The 19,179-nt window shown below is 44.4% G+C and overlaps 1 protein-coding gene across 2 annotated transcripts in view; it reads left to right on the top strand.

Annotated features, from left to right (window-relative positions):
* The first annotated feature begins 6,870 nt into the window (after positions 1 to 6,870).
* LRRN4 (leucine rich repeat neuronal 4) overlaps positions 6,871 to 19,179 on the top strand; it is a 66,500-nt gene continuing 54,191 nt past the window's right edge. The window contains exon 1 of one of the 2 annotated variants that reach the window (XM_056567836.1): positions 6,871 to 6,890. The gene's annotated coding sequence lies outside the window, so the exon portion shown is untranslated. Of the gene's footprint in view, positions 6,891 to 17,801; positions 17,858 to 19,179 lie in introns of those variants that run through there. The other variant, XM_056567834.1, reaches the window with a different exon arrangement.

Genomic DNA, 19,179 nt, shown 5'->3' with positions numbered 1-19,179 from the left:
GTAGACAATAACGCGTTTCAAGCGCAGGGGCGCTCTTAGTCGTATACTGATTGCAGAGATACACAGGTTTATATAAGGGAAACAATTCCCTCTGGCCTTGTGGGCCAGAGGAAATGTTAACACTTCACAGGTACATGTTTCACAATAAAACTACAACAACATAAGGTTAGTATACAGCAAAAAAACTTATCAAAAATGTAAGATCACATCTTGGTGTGGTGACCCAGTACAGGAGTTGCACCCCTGTACCCTAGCTGCCCTGTCCAGCAGACTCCATCCTGTGACCTCTGGGTCCTCCCTTACCCATGTCTTGTATATATCACCTCCAGTGCTTATGTTATATAATGTATTGTACATATAAAGATTTATACCTTTAAGAGATTTTGTCATGTGATTGTAATCAGGGAAGGTACCAGTGACCATGTGACCTACAGGGTGACCTATGGGACCCCTCCAGAGTCAGCCACATATAAACCCTGGGTGGAGCCTCTGCTCTCTCTCTTCCTACTTAGCAGAGTTGCAGCAAGGTGAAGTCCTGTAAGAGTGTGTCTGGAGTCCAGAGAAGGCCTAAAGTCTACCACGCAGCCATGGATCCACAAGTACACTACCCCCCAGGTCCAAGTCAAAACCTGGTAAGCTACAAACGGGGTATAGTCAGTCAGTCCAAGTCAATCTGTCTCAAGTCAGCATGGCCGTGCATAAAATTGTCCAAGTCCACTATAAGTCCCAGCAAAGCCTGTGGTCTCTGAAGTCACTGGTCACCTCTTTGGGCCTAGCCAAGCTGTATAGATTGTTACACCTGTCTGACTCAGTAAAGCTGCCGTTGTTCCGTAACTTGAGATTGAAGTCATTATTTGCCTCCGTGTCTAGCCCAGGATCCAGCGGCCTACCTTCGTTTGGTGAAGCGGTTAAACCTCACCCTGGCGTCATGAACACAAGGGGTTAATGCCATCTGCCCCTGGGGTAATACCATCTGCCCTGCATCACACCCTCACCACATTGGCGTCTGTTCAGACCAGAAAAAACTTGTGTGGCTAAAGTTAGAATCCAAAATATTTCTCTGTTCAACAGCTTCTGCCTGTGGTCACCTAACTCTTTCATTTGCAGAAACTGTTAAAGATGAGAAGGAACCATTATGAACTTCAGAACAGTGTCTAGATACAGCAGAAACATTTTTTGAGTGTGGAATGTCTGATAGGTGCTTCCGTATTCTTACTTTCAATGGGGTTGTGGTACAGCCCACATACTGCATTCTGCAAGTGGTGCACGAAACCAAATAGACCACATATGTGGAATTACAATTAGTATAATGTTTAATGGTTTATGTTTTACCAGTTACATAAGAGTCAAATGCTTTGGTTACATGCATCACATTGCAGCACGTACAGCGATTGTGTCCACATCTATATGATCCTTTATATGTAAGCCATGAAGAAATGGTGCGACGGGATGTATGGAATAAACTGGGGGACACAACTGACCAATGGTTGGTGTCCTCTTGGCATCCCATCCCACCATTTCTTCATGGCTTACATATAAAGGATCATATAGATGTGGACACAATCACTGTACGTGCTGCAGTGTGATGCATGTAACCAGGGCTCAAGTCCTGCAGGAACGCGTGGGAACTGAGTTCCTGCACTTTTTCCACAGCATGAACACCGTTCCCATTAGCAGGATCAGCCCTTGAGTGAAAATCTTGGGGGAGTTCCCACACTTTATTCCCCCAAGACTTGACCCCTGCATGTAACCAAAGCATTTGACTCTTATGTAACTGGTAAAACATACACCATTAAACAGTATAACAATTGTAATTCCACATATGTGGTCTATTTGGTTTTGTGCACCACTTGCAGAATGCAGTATGTGGGCTGTACCACAACCCCACTGAAAGTAAGAATACGGAAACACCTATCAGACATTCCACACTTTTGTCTCAAAAAATGTTTCTCCTGTATCTAGACACTGTTCTGGAGTTCATAATGGTTCCTTCTCATCTTTAACCGTTTCTGCAATAGAGAAAGTAAATCCTCCCTTGAGAGGAGGTGACCACAGGCAGAAGCTGTTGAACAGAGAAATATTTTGGATTCTATCTTTAGCCACACGGGTTCCGTCTGGTCTGAACAGACGCCAAGATGTGATCTTACATTTTTGATCTGCCGCAGTTCAGACCACCTGTTTTTTTGCTGTATACCAACCTCATGTTGTTGTTTTACATATACTTTTCATATCTTGTATGTCTATTACTTTAATACATTTTTTTTTAAGAGGATTTAAATAAATTTGGTAGTTTTATTGTGAAACATGTACCTGTTAACAGTTCCTCCGGCCCACAAGGCGTGACCCAATGGAATTGTTTCCCCTATATAAACCTGTGTATCTCTGCAATCAGTATACGACTAAGAGCGAACCTACACTTGAAATGCGTCATTGTCTTCCTGTCTATGTGCACTGGCAGGAAATAAAGCTGTGATTTGAAGCATCCTTAAGCTGGATTTTCTTCTTTTTCTGCATTACAAGTTTCTCAGGCTCACTAAAACTGGACAGTGGAAGACTGGAAGAACATTGTCTAGTTTGATAATTTGATGGTTTCGATTTCAGCTGCGACACTCAGATGTCAGAAATTAGACTGGTCGTGGTGGTGTAATGGTGTGGGGAACATTTCCTTGGCACATTTTGGGCCCCTTAGTATCAATCAAGCATTACTTAAACACAATATCATACCTTTATTGTTACTGACCATGTCCATCCTTTTTTGACCACAGTGTACACATCTTCTAATGGCTCCTTCCAGCAGGATAAGGCTGGGTTCACATATTGTTTTCTCCCATACGGGAGCGCATACGGCAGGGGGGAGCTAAAACCTCGCACTCCCGTATGTAATTCATTTCAATGAGCCAGCCGGAGTGAAATGTTCAGTCCGGTCGGCTCATTTTTGCGCCGTATGCGCTTTTACAACCGGACCTAAAACCGTGGTTGACCACAGTTTTAGGTCCCGGGAAAAAGCACATACAGCGCAAAAATGAGCCGACCGGACCGAACGTTTCACTCCGGTCGGCTGATTGAAATGAATTACATACAGGTGCGCATAGAAAGGCATATGGAAGCGCAAGGTTTTAGCTCCCCCCTGCCATATACACTCCCGTATGGGAGAAAACGTGATGTGAACCCAGCCTTATGCCCTATGTCACCATGCTCAAATCATCTCATACAGGACAGTGAGGTAACGGGACCCCAATGGCCTCCACAGTCACCAGATCTCAATCCAATAGATCACCGCTGGGATGTGGTGGAACGGGAGATTCTCATCATGGATGTGCAGCCGACAAGTCTGCAGCAACTGTGTGACGCCATCATGTCCATATGGACCAAAATCTCTGAGAAATGTTTCCAGCACCTTGTAGAAAGTGTGTCACAATGAATGAAGGCAAAAGGGGGTCCAACCCAGTACCTACAAAGTGTACCTAATAAAGTGACCAGTGAGTATATACTGTAAGTAGGCATTGAGTTATACTTTTTATTTCCCCTGAAGAAAATGGAACAATTATTGCCAGATATCCATAAAGGGGGGCCCCTTCTGATGTGCCTATTTTTATGTGGGATTGTCCAAAGCAGTCACAGTCAGAGGTATTAAAACTCACAACCTAGTGAATGTACGGTGCACATTTATATTGGTTGCATTCATGTCCATATCCAAATGCTTGTTTTTATTTCCATCCTTTTTGTTCTTGTGAAAAAATTTTTACATATGAAAACGAAATGTATACAAGCTTACATGATATCTGCATAGGTACTGGGCTATGCCTACTCATGGGGGATTCCAGGTTGGAGACGCCTAAACCTGGTACCATATCACACAAATGGTTCATATCAGGCTCTGCTTATCCATCCTGTCAGTCAGGAATGCTGGGCTCATCCTTCACATTCCACAGATTCAGCTTTCTTTAAATGTACGTGTCACAGTGTATCAAGCCACAAACAACATTAAGATAGATGGCAGAACACCAGACATTAGTGTTTTCCAAACAGTGTCTCCAGCTGTTGCAAAATTACAACTCCCAGCATGCCCGCTGAGAGTTGTAGTTTTGCAAAAGCTGGAGGCATACTGTTTGGCAAAACTGCTAAACGCCCTAATTTTAAATAGGCCAGATTCAGGTTTAAAGAGTGGGATATGTGTAAATGGTTCATGTGCATCTTACATATTGTATGTAGAACATATATAAATCTATATAGCAAAGAATCATAGGTTTTATTATTATTGTTTTCATCATCATTATTATTATTACTATTATAATCATCAGCATTAATAATAATAATACTAAAAGTAATACTACTACTACTAATAATAATAATAATAATAATAATTCATGGTAATAATATTAATATTAATAACAATAATTATTGTTATTAGTATTATTATCTTTATTAGTATTATTATCATTAATAGTATTATTGTTATTATTATTATTGCATTTTTTTTTCTGAATTCCACAATATTTTGTAGCACTGGGATTCATTCATACTTTGATCCTATAATATTCACTTGCATTTATGTATGGAATGCCTGTTGGCTGTCACACCGAGAAGTATTATACTGGCCCACCAGACCCACTGGTATACAGGCCCACTTACTAGAGAACCTTTCAGGCTGGAGTCACATATGTCCGGCATCTGGCATAGGTGAAGCCTATATCTCTACGCAACTGATGCCACAACTGATGAGAAGTTGTCATCAGTTGTATGGCATCCAGCGTCCATTGCTTCTGGAGGCCGGACAGAGGAACGCTGTCCGGTGCTGTCCGGCGTGTCCAACCATCCAGCTTTAAAATTGAGATGCTGCATGATTGTGAACTGTCCCATTAAAATGAATGGGATGAGTTCTACCATATACCGGAGGGAAACTGTGCCGGACGCCTGATATATGTGAACCCAGCTTAGGCGAGTGCAGGCTCTGTAGTAATTTTCTCCAAATGTCATAAAAAATGACAAATAGACCTCATGTGGGGCCCATCATTTGTTACTGGGGTCTTCCTGTTTTAGCGCCTCTGAGAGAGCAAAGGATATCATTCTTGATTTTTAAAAAAAGCATAAAAAGAGCCAGAGATAAGGCGGACTATCTGTAGCTCCCTCATCGGCTTTTAGGAGTCAATTACTTGGTAAACTTATACAAATATTCAGAAATTCTGTGCTGACATTACACACAAGGGCATACGTACTACAGTGGCAGATCATGTAGTTGCTTTCGGGCCCATGGTGAGAAGGGGCCCCATCCTGGTTGGTACCATTCCTTTTTCTATTGGTCTAACTGTGCAGAACTACACTCTCCTGGGAACAGCATTGTCAGCAAATTACTGGAGGATGGTATTGAGCAATGGGTCATGGAAAGCAAAGGGGAAATAAACACCAGACCTTTCTGTCCTTGGGGTCAAAATCAGACGCTATTTCCATAGACCATTTCCATATTTGCTATGGGGCCACCTTTCTTCTATGTATGCCATTGGTTACTCAGAGGCCTAGATTTGAAAACAGCCTCAATGACTCGATCCCAAGAAAGACATAGGGGAACATTTATCTAAACCTGCTTAGAGGAAGAGTGGTGCAGTTGCCTATAGCAACCAATTAGATTTCTTCTATCATGTTTAAACAGGCCTGTGAAAAATTAAAGAAGCAATCTGATTGTTTCCCTCTTCCCAGGTTTTGATCTCCCCATAATGTTGATTTCATGTAAGGAAAGGTACGATGGTTTACACGGCGCTGACAAGAGGCTTGCGGAAAGGATAGCTTTGGGTGGAGGAGACACAGTCAGCCTCCACGCTTAGATTAAAATTTATGTAAATTGTAGGCGTAAATTATAATATAAATATTTGACAGCTCAGCCCTGTCAGAAATTTCTGAGGCTGTCGCATGGCACATCCTCACATGTGCTGGATTTATCATAAGGTGTGCGTCTCTTTATAAATCCAGTGCACTGGCGGGGCACATTATCTTGCTGAAGGAGTATACTTGGTCTGGACAATATTTAGGTAACATAATAACATCCCCATAAATACCAGGCCCCATAGGCCCAGATTTATCACACTGTGTGAGAGAAAAATTGAGTAATATTCTCACAGCAACCAATCACAGTTCAGCTTTCACTTTACCAGAGCCTGTTAGCTGAGCAGTGATCGGCTGCTGAGGAAAAATCACTCTATTTTTCTCTGACACAGTTTGATAAATCTGAGCCTATATATAGTATCCCAGCAGAATGTATTCCAGATCACACTGGGGGAGATTTATAAAAACCTGTGCAGAGGAAAAGTTGCCCAGTTGTCCATAGCAACCAATCAGATCGCTTCTTTCATTTTTCACAGGCTTTCCGGAAAAAAGCAAGCTGATAGGTTGCTATGGGCAACTGGGTAAGTTTTTCTCTGCACAGGTTTTAATAAATCTACCAGACTGGTTTTAATAAATCTAGTGCATCCTCATGCCATCTCTTCCCCCAAGTAGGTTAGGCACATGAAAGCTGCAATGTACTATTTATTTTGATACTTTTATATTATTGTGATGTCCCAGTACAGGATATCATTCTACAGTCCTATCAGCTTGAGTCCCTGTACGTCCTTAGGGTTCACCTGCAGTGTTCCCCCATAATGTAATTAGTTGTACATTGAATGTAAAGGACCTTTGATGTGCGTCATATGATTGTTAGTCACATGATAATGTTTAAGTCATATGAGAGCACCAGGTGACCCACAGTTGGCCTATGGGCTCCTTGCTCAGCTCCACTTTATACACTACAATCTCTCTGTTGTGTTTCACTTTCTGCTGAGGTCACGTCCAGTCCAGACGTCTCAGGGTCAGTATCCAGCACATCTGGAGGCCTCAATCTAAATTGCAGCCACAAGTCAGTAAGTCAAGTCATCTTTATCATCTGTCATCATCTTCAGTCAAGTCATGTCTATTATAGTCAGCGTGGCCTGCACCTATAGTCTCTCAAGTCACTGCAAGTCCCAGCAAGCTGTGAGGTCACCTGTGTTACTGGTCCCATCTCTGGGATATTGGCTGAACTGTATAGACTGTAACACCTGTCTACCTCAGTAAAAGCTACCATTAACCTGGCCTTGGACTATTATTTGCCTTTGCCTAACCTAGGACTAACGGTACTACCTTCGGGTGGTTACATAGGCAAACCACGCCCTGGCATCACGAACACAAAGGGGTCACTACCATCTACCCCTGGGCAACACCATCTGCCCCTTACACCTCACATCCCACCCCAATGACACCACATTATAGCCAGCATTAGCTTTTTCAGCAATTTATACCAAAGCAGCTTTCAGTAGGATTGGATATGACAGGCTACACTTCGCTCCTTACATGCATAAAAGAACCTTGGGCACCCATGACCTGTCGTCAATTCACAGGTTAACCTTCTTTGGGCCACCAGGAACACCAAAAGCACTCCAGGACTTTTATTTTTAATTTTTTAAATTTTTTTATTTTTGCTTAGATCGTGCAACATAGGTTATTATAGAATAGTGTAGAGGTTCTTGTGTATGCCTCGTGCTCACCTGTTTAAGCTAATGTGGCATGCATGGGTTTTCAGCCATATTGATTTCATTTTCCACACAAATTATTTTCTTCTGCTGCCTACATTTCCCATTAATTTTCTAGCTTTGCAGAGAAAAAGAGTGGAGTCTCATCATTGCACTTCCTCTAATGAGATCACAGGCTAGGTTCCAACAGGCAGCAGCCTAAACTACTGAGACCCATGAGTGGATTGGGATCAGTTCACACTGACGTCAGTCTGGATGCATGTTCTTATTCAAAATGTAATTTTAAAAGAAATATTGCCATGAGGCAAATTTTAAAAGAATTTTACACAGCAGCAGAGTTTCATGGATTTTAATGGGATTCTGCTGCACTGTTCACATGGCAGAATTTCTGTGCCAGATGTTTCTGCTGTGGACATCACAATTCTGGTGTCCGCAAAAAGAATAGACATGTCTATTCTTAATGCGGATTCCGCAAGGAAATGCATTGCTATCTATGAGACATTTCCAAGTGGTCCTAACACTGGCATGTTCTGGCGGCACTCCGCTGTCCATCATGTGAACATAGCCTAAGTTTCCATAGGTCTTTATGAAAAGAAACATTACTCTTTTTCTCCCACGATGAAAGGCCTCTCAATAGCAAGCTAGCATCCTGCTCTGTACTGATATGGGACTATACCAGCTGAAACAGCTATCTGCTGCTGAATATTCCTTCCTTCTTGGGAGATCTCTGGCTTGGCATTCATTCCCAGTCAATTTCTAAGATCCCTTGTTGGAGTTGAACACTGACTTTAAAAGAAAAAGTCATTTTCTGCTCATCTATGAGTACTCTATATTATAGAATAAAACATTGCTGATATTATCAGGAAATATGCCTTAGGCAACTATAGTGCATAAAACAAAATGGAATCAAGCTTGACTTCTGGCAGAAAAAGCTTCAGTAAAAATTGAGAAAATCAAATCCCAACTTGAAGTGCCTATAATATAACCTTTCTTCCATGTTACAGTAAACTTCACAGTACAGTAAAATCCACCAAAATCAATACAGTGTAAGTCCAACACCAATTAAAATTCTCCGGTCGGGGGCGCATGCGCGCAACTCACTAGGCAGGACGTGTCCCCTGTGGGCTCAGCGCCAACCGCCACTATATAGCCCTATTAGCACTGTAAGTCCAGCTCCTTAGCGGTGAAATTTACCTCACAAGCTGCCTGAACTGACAGAGATGGAGAAGGCTCGGACGAGTGGGTGACAGCGATCACTTTCACAGACTATTCCTCAGATCTTCAGGTCAGGCCTGAAATCCAACATGGCGCCGACTCTGTCGCAAGCCCAAAGCCCAACACTGCTGGAAGAAGAGGACATAGTGGATAATTCTCCAGCTCTCCCCTTACCTACAGACCCGATGAATCCCACTGAACTTTATCGCTCTATCCATCAGATGATTAAAGCGGAATTCTCCAAAGCAGTCCAGGATTTCGCCAAACAGGTAAGCGATCTCGGCCAACGAGTATCCGACATAGAACTAAGAGCAGATGATCTGGCGGAAGCCATTGACGCTAATCGCACTACCCTCACTGACCATGCTGACCGTGTGAACTTATTTGAGCTCAAATTAGAATACTGAGAAAACAGGTCTCGCAGAGCTAATATCGAACAAAGTCCATATCCTGGCGGAGCTCCTGACGCCTTTCGGAAAAACGCATGTCAATGCGAGTGGCAAGATGGATGAGTTCATGTAGGTTAGCAGGGATTTCTCGTGCGGCCAGAACATCTTTAATGTTGCTGGATAGGCCTTTTTTAAAGGTCGCGCAGAGGGCCTCATTATTCCAGGATAATTCTGAAGCAAGAGTACGGAATTGTACGGCGTACTCGCCAACGGAAGAATTACCCTGGACCAGGTTCAACAGGGCAGTCTCAGCAGAAGAGGCTCGGGCAGGTTCCTCAAAGACACTTCGAATTTCTGAGAAGAAGGAGTGTATAGAGGCAGTGACGGGGTCATTGCGGTCCCAGAGCGGTGTGGCCCATGACAGAGCTTTTCCAGACAGAAGGCTGACTACGAAAGCCACCTTAGACCTTTCAGTAGGGAACTGGTCCGACATCATCTCCAAGTGCAGGGAACATTGGGAAAGAAAGCCACGGCAGAATTTAGAGTCCCCATCAAATTTATCCGGCAAGGATAGTCGTAGACCAGAAGCGGCCACTCGCTGCGGAGGAGGTGCAGGAGCTGGCGGAGGAGATGATTGCTGAAGCTGTGGTAGTAGCTGCTGTAGCATCACGGTCAGTTGAGACAGCTGTTGGCCTTGTTGCACTATCTGTTGTGACTGCTGGGCGACCACCGTGGTGAGGTCGGCGACAACTGGCAGAGGAACTTCAGCGGGATCCATGGCCGGATCTACTGTCACGATGCCGGCTGGCAGGTAGTGGATCCTCTGTGCCAGAGAGGGATTGGCGTGGACCGTGCTAGTGGATCGGTTCTAAGTCACTACTGGTTTTCACCAGAGCCCGCCGCAAAGCGGGATGGTCTTGCTGCGGCGGTAGTGACCAGGTCGTATCCACTAGCAACGGCTCAACCTCTCTGACTGCTGAAGATAGGCGCGGTACAAGGGAGTAGACAGAAGCAAGGTCGGACGTAGCAGAAGGTCGGGGCAGGCAGCAAGGATCGTAGTCGGGGGCAACGGCAGGAGGTCTGGAACACAGGCTAGGAACACACAAGGAAACGCTTTCACTGGCACAATGGCAACAAGATCCGGCGAGGGAGTGAAGGGGAAGTGAGGTATAAATAGGGAGTGCACAGGTGAACACACTAATTGGAACCACTGCGCCAATCAGCGGCGCAGTGGCCCTTTAAATCGCAGAGACCCGGCGCGCGCGCGCCCTAGGGAGCGGGGCCGCGCGCGCCGGGACAGGACAGACGGAGAGCGAGTCAGGTACGGGAGCCGGGATGCGCATCGCGAGCGGGCGCTACCCGCATCGCGAATCGCATCCCGGCTGGAGACGGTATCGCAGCGCACCGGGTCAGTGGAGCTGCCCGGAGCGCTGCGGTAGCGAGAGAGAAGCGAGCGCTCCGGGGAGGAGCGGGGACCCGGAGCGCTCGGCGTAACAGCTGTTACTTGTGGGGTTTTTTCTAGGACCTTCTCTCCGGCGGAGAGGAACTACTCCATCGGGGATCGAGAACTACTGGCCATTAAATTGGCACTTGAGGAATGGAGGCATCTGCTGGAGGGATCAAAATTTCCAGTTATCATTTACACCGATCACAAGAATCTCTCCTATCTCCAGTCTGCCCAACGGCTGAATCCTCGCCAGGCCAGGTGGTCGTTGTTCTTTGCCCGTTTTAACTTTGAAATTCATTTTCGCCCTGCCGACAAGAACATTAGGGCCGATGCTCTCTCTCGTTCCTCGGATGCCTCGGAAGTAGAGGTCTCTCCGCAACACATCATTCCTCCTGACTGTCTGATCTCCACTTCTCCAGCCTCCATCAGGCAAACTCCTCCAGGGAAGACCTTCGTTTCTCCACGCCAACGTCTCGGGATTCTCAAATGGGGTCACTCCTCCCACCTCGCAGGCCATGCGGGCATCAAAAAGTCCTTGCAACTCATCTCTCGTTTCTATTGGTGGCCGACTCTGGAGACGGATGTTGTTGATTTTGTGCGGGCCTGTACTGTCTGTGCCCAGGATAAGACTCCTCGCCAGAAGCCTGCTGGTCTCCTTCATCCTCTGCCTGTCCCCGAACAGCCTTGGTCTCTGATTGGTATGGACTTTATTACAGACCTACCCCCATCCCGTGGCAACACTGTTGTTTGGGTGGTCGTTGATCGATTTTCCAAGATGGCACATTTTATTCCTCTTCCTGGTCTTCCTTCAGCGCCTCAGTTGGCAAAACAATTTTTTGTACACATTTTTCGTCTTCACGGTTTGCCCACGCAGATCGTCTCGGATAGAGGGGTCCAATTCGTGTCAAAATTCTGGAGGGCTCTCTGTAAACAACTCAAGATTAAATTAAACTTCTCTTCTGCTTATCATCCTCAATCCAATGGGCAAGTAGAAAGAATTAACCAGGTCCTGGGTGACTATTTACGGCATTTTGTTTCCTCCCGCCAGGATGATTGGGCAGATCTTCTACCATGGGCCGAATTCTCGTACAACTTCAGAGTCTCTGAATCTTCTGCTAAATCCCCATTTTTCGTGGTGTACGGCCGTCACCCTCTTCCCCTCCTCCCTATTCCCTTGCCCTCTGGTTTGCCCGCTGTGGATGAAGTGACTCGTGATCTTTCCACCATATGGAAAGAGACCCAAAATTCTCTTTTACAGGCTTCATCTCGCATGAAAAAGTTTGCCGATAAGAAAAGAAGAGCTCCCCCCATTTTTGCTCCCGGAGACAAGGTATGGCTCTCCGCTAAATATGTCCGCTTTCGTGTCCCCAGTTACAAACTGGGACCACGCTATCTTGGTCCTTTCAAAGTCTTGTGCCAAATTAATCCTGTCTCTTACAAACTTCTTCTTCCTCCTTCTCTTCGTATTCCCAATGCCTTTCATGTCTCTCTCCTTAAACCACTCATCATCAACCGTTTCTCTCCCAAACTTGTTTCTCCCACTCCTGTTTTCGGTTCTTCTGACATCTTCTTCGTGAAGGAGATACTGGCCTCCAAGACGGTCAGAGGGAAAACATTTTTTTTGGTTGATTTGGAGGGCTGTGGTCCTGAAGAGAGATCCTGGGAACCTGAGGACAACATCCTAGACAAAAGTCTGGTCCTCAGGTTCTCAGGCTCCAAGAAGAGGGGGAGACCCAAGGGGGGGGTACTGTTACGCCGAGCGCTCCGGGTCCCCGCTCCTCCCCGGAGCGCTCGCAACATCCTCGCTACTGCAGCGCCCCGGTCAGATCTACTGACCGGGTGCGCTGCGATACCGCCCCCAGCCGGGATGCGATTCGCGATGCGGGTGGCGCCCGCTCGCGATGCGCACCCCGGCTCCCGTACCTGACTCGCTCTCCGTCGGTCCTGTCCCGGCGCGCGCGGCCCCGCTCCCTAGGGCGCGCGTGCGCGCCGGGTCTCTGCGATTTAAAGGGCCACTGCGCCACTGATTGGCGCAGTTGGTCTAATTAGTGTGTTCAACTGTGCACTCCCTATGTATACCTCACTTCCCCTGCACTCCCTCGCCGGATCTTGTTGCCATTGTGCCAGTGAAAGCGTTTCCTTGTGTGTTCCTAGCCTGTGTTCCAGACCTCCTGCCGTTGCCCCTGACTACGATCCTTGCTGCCTGCCCCGACCTTCTGCTACGTCCGACCTTGCTCTTGTCTACTCCCTTGTACTGCGCCTATCTTCAGCAGTCAGAGAGGTTGAGCCGTTGCTAGTGGATACGACCTGGTTACTACCGCCGCTGCAAGACCATCCCGCTTTGCGGCAGGCTCTGGTGAATATCAGTAGTAACTTAGAACCGGTCCACTAGCACGGTCCACGCCAATCCCTCTTTGGCACAGAGGATCCACCTCCTGCCAGCCGAATCGTGACAGTTAACCTTCGTCAATGTAATACCTTGAATACTAATTCTTACTCGTGTACAATCACTCCCAATGTGTTTCTGTCAATACTGTACTAATGGTCAAAGTTAATCATGATATCAGCAAGGGAGTAAAGGAACCAGGGGAAGCACGGGGAAATAATGAAGCAATTAGCAATGAACGGAGTTCCCACAGTTCTCTAGCAGTCTCTGTGTACCTTGGACACCATCGGCATATCTCGGTTAAATGACAGTTGATAAATTGTGTAGGCAAGTGTACAGTAACCAGCCGCAGATGCGGCAACTCACGGTTAGTTGACCTGTGGAGCCACTAATAAGACACACGGGACTGCTCCACAGGTCAATTAACTGTGAGTTGCCACAACTGCGGCAGGTTACTGTACACTTACTTGCCTACTCAATTTATCAGCGGTCATTTAACCGTCATTTGCTGATGGTATGCAAGGTATATTGAGACTCCTAGAGAACTTTGGAAACTCTGTTCATTGTCACTTTTGCTTTAGTATTTACTTGTGCTCTCCCTGGTTCCTTTACTTTCCTGATGACGTCATGCTTACCTTTGACCATAAGTATTGACAGAAAAGTGTTGGGAGGTAAGGGAGTGACTGTACATAAGGAATAATTGTTATTCTAGGTATTACATTGGTGCAGGTTGCCATATATATATATATATATATATATATATATATTGATTGTAAGGATTCCTCCTTGGGGATAGCTCCGGGATCGTCCTGGACACTGCCACGGGACACGTTTCCACTCAATAAACCTGCAGGCAACGGTTATTCATGCAAGCCTGGCACCTTGCCAGATTTATTTAGACAGGTTTCAGGGGAAAACAAGCATAACGCAGGAACAAAATAAAATCCTAGACCGTCTGGTCACTGACTACACATATCAGCATGCCCTGACTACTAACTGGTGAGCTACCCTCAGCCAGTTAAAAATGTGACTCCTGCAACCTGTTACTCACAGTTCACACCACTTCTTGGACCACTCACAGATTCCAGCTGTGTGCTTCCTCAACAGGGTCCGAGTGTCTCCCCCTACAGCAACATGCTGTTTCCCAGGGAGAGCACAGATTAGACTGAGTCTCCATCTTATTTACACCTCCCTTCCCTGCTGCCTCATTACTTAAGAAGCAGGTGAGATATTCTTCAGGGTGAGCAAAGGAAATACACACTTTCCTTGCCACCTTATCACAATATATATACCATTGCCTTGTTTTTTTCCTATGCATACAATTGTAAGGCTTACCCAGATCATGTTGCGCCATGTTGACTGAGTATACATGGAGGGTGTTTTAGAACATAAGGTTTATCACTAGGCACATCCCCTGTATTGTTACTCCATGTAATTGGATTCACACTATTATAATTTGACAGAAGCATTTTAATTGGTGTTGGACTTACACTGTATTGATTTTGGTGGATTTTACTGTAGCTTAAAATAAATGTTATATTTTAGGCAATTCAAGTTGGGATTTGATTTATTATGCAGCCTTGAAGATATTGTTACCTGGGTAGGTACTCTTTATACAGAAGAGACAGAGAAGGCAAGAAAGGAGGAGGAGTGGCCCTATATGTGAAAGATAGCATAAAATCTAACCTAATACAAGTTAGTGAGGCCAACATAGAGTCAGTTTGGGTTATGTTGCAGTTTGGTAATCATGCAGTAACTCGTGTAGGTGTGATATATAGACCACCTGGCCAAGTTAAAGAAGTAGATGATCTACTAGGTGAAGAAATGACAATGAAAGGAGAAGTTATCATTATGGGAGACGTCAATCTTCCAGATATAAACTGGAAAACAAAAATAGCTATTTCTGCCAGGAGTACAGATATTCTAAATTCCCTACTGGGATTATCTGTACAACAAGTGGTTGAGGAGCCAACCCGGAGGGAGGCCATTTTGGATTTGGTAATCACAAATGGGGATTTGGTATATGATGTTATTGTTGGCAAAAGCTTGGGATCTAGTGATCACCAATCAGTGTGGTTTAATATAAGAACAGTGTAGGAGTCACACCACACAAAAACAAAAGTTTTTGATTTTAGAAAAACAGACTTTTCAAAAATGAGATTAGTCATAAATGAGTCCCTATCATACTGGAATAAATTACATGGAGTTCAGGAGAAATGGGACTACTTAAAAGACACATTATTGAAGGCAACAGAAAATTGCATTAGACTTGTCAGTAAAAGCAGAAAAAGAAAGAGACCACTGTGGTACTCAGCAGAAGTGGCCAAAATCCTAAAAAACTAAAAAAAACTAGCATTTAGTAATTATAAAAAAAAAACAGAGCAATGAAGATAGGGAAATCTACAAGACTAAGCAGAAAGAGGCCATGCAAGTTATAAGAACTTCTAAAGCGCAGGCAGAAGAAAAACTAGCTCAGTCTGTGAAAAAAGGGGATAAGACATTCTTCAGATATATAAATGAAAAAAGGAAATTAAAACAAGGAATAACTAAATTAAAAACAATGGAAGGAAGGTGTGTAGAAGAGAATAAGGGGCTAGCCGACTGCCTTAATGAATACCTCTGTTCAGTTTTTACAGAAGAAAAAGAAAGAAAAGGACCTCCATTAGAGAGGAAAACTAAGGAATCATTTGATGCATGTGTCTTTACGAAGAGGTTCTACGTTTGCTGTCTAAAGTGAAGACAAATAAATCACAGCGGCCTGATGGGATACACCCAAAATTATTAAAAGAGCTTAGTGGTGAGCTAGCAAAACCGTTAACAGATTTATTTAACCAATCACTGGTAACAGGAGTCGTCCCGGAAGATTGGTAAAATTAGAAAATGTTGTGCCCATTCACAAGAAAGGTAGTAGGGAGGAATCAAGCAACTATAGGCCAGTAAGTCTGACATCAATAGTGGGGAAATTAATGGAAACCCTACTAAAGGATAGGATTGTGGAACATCTAAAATCCCATGGATTGCAAGATGAAAAACAACATGGGTTTACTTCAAGGAGATCATGTCAAACAAATCTTATTGATTTTTTTTTGACTGGGTGACTAAAATAATAGATGGCAGAGGGGCAGTAGACATTGCATATCTAAATTTTAGTAAGGCTTTTGACACTGTCCCACATAGAAGACTTATCAATAAACTGCAGTCATTGAGCTTGGACTCCCATATTGTTGAGTGGATTAGGCAGTGGCTGAGTGACAGACAACAGAGGGTTGTAGTCAATGGAGAATATTCAGAGCAAGGTCTTGTCACCAGTGGGGACCTCAGGGATCTGTACTGGGGCCAATATTGTTTAATATCTTCACTAGTGATATCGCAGAAGGTCTCAATGGTAAGGTATGTCTTTTTGCTGATGACACAAAGATATGTAACAGGGTTGATGTTCCTGGAGGGATACGCCAAATGGAGAAGGATTTAGGAAAACTAGAAGAATGGTCAGAATTCTGGCAACTGAAATTTAATGTGGATAAGTGCAAGATAATGCACCTGGGGCGTAAAAACCCTCAAGCAGAATGTAGAATATTTGACACAGTCCTGACCTCAGTATCTGAGGAAAGGGATTTAGGAGTAATTATTTCAGAAGACTTAAAGTTAGGAAGACAATGTAATAGAGCAGCAGGAAATGCTAGCAGAATGCTTGGATGTATAGGGAGAGGTATAAGCAGTAGAAAGAGAGAAGTGCTCATGCCGCTGTACAGAACACTGGTGAGACCTCACTTGGAGTATTGTGCGCAGTACTGGAGGCCATATCTCAAAAAGGATATAGATACTCTAGAGAGAGTTCAAAGAAGAGCTACTAAACTAGTACATGGATTGCAGGACAAAACTTACCAGGAAAGGTTAAAGGACCTTAACATGTATAGCTTGGAAGAAAGAAGAGACAGAGGGGATATGATAGAGACTTTTAAATACATAAAGGAAATCAACACGGTAAAGGAGGAGAGCATATTTAAAAGAAGAAAAACTACCACAAGAGGACGTAGTTTTAAATTAGAGGGGCAAAGGTTTAAAAGTAATATCAGGAAGTATTACTTTACTGAGAGAGTAGTGGATGCATGGAATAGCCTTCCTGCAGAAGTGGTCGCTGCAAATACAGTGAAGGAGTTTAAGCATGCATGGGATAAGCATAAGGCTATCCTTCATATAAGATAGGGCCATGGACTATTGATAGGATTCAGATTATTGGGCAGACTAGATGGGCCAAATGGTTCTTATCTGCCGACACATTCTATGTTTCTATGTTTCTAGTGAGAGTACCATCACAATCATTTTCTCAACTCATTAAAAATTTTAGTAGGACACTATTGCAGAAATATTGATCTATGACACTGAACACAAAATTGCAAATCCTTGATAAGGTACAGTATGTATGTTTTAAATGGTCACTATATGTGTCTGCTCACTCATTTTATCTTACCAATCAACAAAAACTGTTTGGGTCCCATTAGTTGGGCTGGGTTACTATGGCCCCACTAGAGGTGCCCATACACCTTTAGTAGCTGTGTTGGCTAAACAAACACCAACTCTGTGTCTTCCATTCACCTCATACACATCAATGTTGGGATGGTGAGAGGGGAGGTATGCAGTTCTGGTGGAAACTTATCGCCTGGAAAAAAATAAGGTCAAACAGTATAAATCCAAGTCAGTGAGGTCTACTGTTTTTTTAATAAAGTGTATGGGGACCTTTTGATGCATTGTTATTTCTGAATAATCGGATATAATGATTAAAACATTACAACTACAAATAGGGTTGTTCTTTCTGGACTTTTTAGGTTATGTTATTGTAAAGGAATTTGAGAATATCAGAGGATCCCCTGCTATAAATAAGGTACTATCATTTCGCAACACAGCTATTATGTACAGTAGGGCAAAAAAGTATTTAGTCAGCCACCAATTGTGCAAGTTCTCCCACTTAAAAATATGAGACAGGCCTGTAATTTTCATCATATGTATACCTTAAAGGACAACTGCAGCGGCATTACACTTATCCCCTATCCACAGGATAGGGGATAAGTGTTCGATCACGGGGGGGGTCCGACCGCTGGGACCCCCCCGATCTCCCTAACGGGGCGCCGCCATAAGCGCTCATGGTGAGCGCTAAGGCGCGTAGCGTCGACCTAGAGGTCGACGGTGACGCCCCGTCTCCTCCCCGTCCCCATACAGTTCTATGGGGGATGCGGGGAGGCACGAATGCTGCCTCCCCGCCTCACCCATAGAGATGTATGGAGGAGGCGTTCCGGCTGCAACGTCATGCTGCGGCTGGCACGCCCCCTGAACAGGAGAGCCGCGGCCCTGTACAGGAGATCGCCGGGGGCCCCAGCGTTCTGACCCCCCGCGATCAAACACTTATCCCCTATCTTGAGGATAGGGGATAAGTGTTTGTAACGCTGCAGATGTCCTTTAACTATGAGAGGCACGTTAATGGGAAAACAAATCCATAAAATCACTTTGTCTGATTTTTAAAGAATTTATTTGCAAATTATGGTGGAAAATAAGTATTTGGTTACCTACAAACAAGCAAGATTTCTGGCTCTCACAGACCTGTAACTTCTTCTTTAACCTGTTCAGGACGCCGGGCGTATGCATACGCCCTGCATCCCGAGTCCTTAAGGACGTGGGGCGTATGCATACGCCCGTGGGAATTCCGGTCCCCCCCGCTAGCCGGTTGGTGACCGGACCGGAATGCCTGCTGAAATCATTCAACATGCTGAAATCATTTGCAACATCTGGAGGGTCACAGTTTGGAGACCACTGTTACAGTGGTGCCCAAACGGTAGCCCTCCAGATGTTGCCAAACTACAACTCTCAGCATGCCTGGACTGCCCAGGCATGCTGGGAGTTGTAGTTCTGTAACATCTGTCCCTTCAGATTTAGCAATTTTCATGAATTTTTGAAAATTGCTGCTCTACTTTGAAGCCCTCTAATTTTTTCAAAAAGCAAAAATATGTCCATTTTATGATGCCAACATAAAGTGGACATATTGTGTTTGTGAATAAAAATAAAATTTATTGGGATTATCCATTTTCCTTACAATTAGAGAGCTTCAAAGTTAGAAAAATGCAAAATGTTCAAAATTTTCATGAAATTTGGGGATTTTTCACCAAAAAAGGATGCAAGTAACGCCGAAAATTTACCACCAAGATAAAGTAG

This window comes from Hyla sarda, chromosome 3, assembly GCF_029499605.1.
Source record: "Hyla sarda isolate aHylSar1 chromosome 3, aHylSar1.hap1, whole genome shotgun sequence".
Classification (NCBI taxonomy): Eukaryota; Metazoa; Chordata; class Amphibia; order Anura; family Hylidae; genus Hyla; species Hyla sarda.
The sequence above is the reverse complement of the archived record's forward strand: the minus strand, read 5'-3'. Positions and strand labels throughout refer to the sequence as shown.